Genomic DNA, 2,388 nt, shown 5'->3' with positions numbered 1-2,388 from the left:
GATAGGGAATGGAGAGATGTGGATAACTGGGTACAAAAATACAGAAAGATGGAATAAATGAGTTCGACTGTTTGATAGTACAGTAGGGAAATTTTAGTTCACAGGAATTTATTGAATATTTCCAGATGGCTTGGAAAGAAGCTTCCTAACTTTCTCATTATGCTAGTTTTTAAGCTATTACCTTTCCGCTCCAATCACACCCTTCTATACTCTTCTTTTTGAGGCTAGACTGGGACTCGAAATCATGCTGTATTTTTTTTTTTAATTGAGGTGGAGTTTTGCTCTTGTTGCCTAGGCTGGAGTGCAATGGTGTGATCTCAGCTCACCACAACCTCTGCCTCCTGGGTTTCAAGTGATTCTCCTGCCTCAGCCTCCTGAATAGCTGGGATAACAGGCATGTGCCACCACACCCAGCTAACTTTGTATTTTTAGTAGAGATGAGGTTTCTCCCTGTTGGTCAGGCTGGACTTGAACTTCCGACCTCAGGTGACCACCCACCTCGGCCTCTCAAAGTGCTGGGATTACAGGCATGAGCAACTGCGCCTGGCCCATGCTGTATTTTTATCTGTTGTTGTTTGTTTGTTTGTTTTTGAGCCCAGGAATAACTTCCCACACATATGTCCCAATGATTTTTAAAATGGGTGCCAAGAAAGTTCACTGGTGGAAAAGCATACTTTTCAACAAATGGTGTTGGGGAAACTTGATTTCCACATGCAGAAGAATGAAGGTGAACCCTATGTCACACCAGGTACAAAAATTAACACAAACTGAATCAAAGACTTACGCCCAAGAGCTAAAACTATAACATGCCTAAATGAAAACGCTGCCAAAACCTTTATGACATCAGAGTGGACAATGCTTTCTGGGATAAGACACCAAAAGCATAGGCAACAAAAGAAAATTAGATTCCTTGGATTACATCTAAATGACAAACACTTTTGTGCATCAAAAAACACTGTGAACTGAGTGAAAAGATAACCCATGGATTAGGAAAAATATTTGCAAATCATACATCTGAAAAGAGGCTGTTATCCATAATATACAAAGAACAGCTAGAAGTAAACAACAGGAAACCCAAGGCATCCCATTAACAATGGTCAGAAGACTTGAGTAGACATGTCCCTAAAGAAGATATAGCGGCCAGGTGCGGGGGCTCACACCTGTAATCCCAGCACTTTGGGAGGCCGAGGTGGGCGGTCACCTGAGGTCAGGTGATCAAGACCATCCTGGCTAACACAGTGAAACCCTGTCTCTACTAAAAACACAAAAAATTAGCCAGGCGTGGTGGCAGGTGCCTATAGTCCCAGCTACCTGGGAGGCTGAGGCAGGAGAATGGCTTGAACCCGGGAGGCGGAGCTTGCAGTGAGCCGAGATGACACCATTGCACTCCAGCCTATGCAACAAGAGCAAAACTCCACCTCAATTAAAAAAAAAAATACAGCATGATTTCGAGTCCCTGGGCGACAGAGTGAGACTGCGACTCAAAAAAAAAGAAGATATAGCAGTGGCCAATAAGCATATAAAATGATGTTCAAAATCGCTAATCTTAAGGAAGTACAAATCAAACCAACAATGTGATACCACACATTAGGATGGATATGATAAACAAACAAGCAATGGTGAAACTAGAGGGAAGTAGGAATGCTCTTATATGATTGGAGGGAATGTAAAATTGTGCAGGAACAGGGAAAATAGTATGGAGTGTATTTGAAAAATGAAAAACAGAATTATCAGATGATCCCACAGTTACATTCGTGGGTACCTACCAAAAAGAATTAGAAGCCAGCAGTGGAAGAGATATTTGTACACCCATATTCATAGCAGCATTATTCACAACAGCAAAAATGTGGAAGCAACCCAAGCGTTCATGGACAGATGAATGAAAAAGCACTCTGCAGTTCATTCATACAATGGAAGACTATTCAGCCTTAAAAAGGCAGGCACTTCTGGCCAGCGCAGTGGCTCACACCTGTAATCCTAGCATTTTGGGAAGCCAACGTGGGAGGATCACCTGAGGTCAGGAGTTCGAGACCAGCCTGGCCAAAACGGTGAAACCCTGTCTCTACTAAAAATACAAAAAATTAGCCAGGCATGGTGGCGCATGCCTGTAGTCACAGCTACTCCGGAGGCTGAGGCACAAGATCGCTTGAACCTGGGAGGCGGAGGTTGCGGTGAGCCCAGATTGTGCCACTGAACTCCAGCCTGGGTGACAGAGTGAGACTCCATTAAAAAAAAAAAAAAAAAAAAAAAAGGCAGGCACTTCTGACACAGGCTGCAACATGGATGAACCTTTAAGACATTATCGTCAGTGAAATACATAAATCCCAAAAGGATAAACACGACCGGGCTCAGTGGCTCGCACCTGTAACCCCAGCACTTTGGAAGGCT

Source organism: Pan troglodytes, chromosome 9 (genome assembly GCF_028858775.2).
Source record: "Pan troglodytes isolate AG18354 chromosome 9, NHGRI_mPanTro3-v2.0_pri, whole genome shotgun sequence".
NCBI lineage: Eukaryota > Metazoa > Chordata > Mammalia > Primates > Hominidae > Pan > Pan troglodytes.
This window is presented reverse-complemented; position numbering follows the sequence as displayed.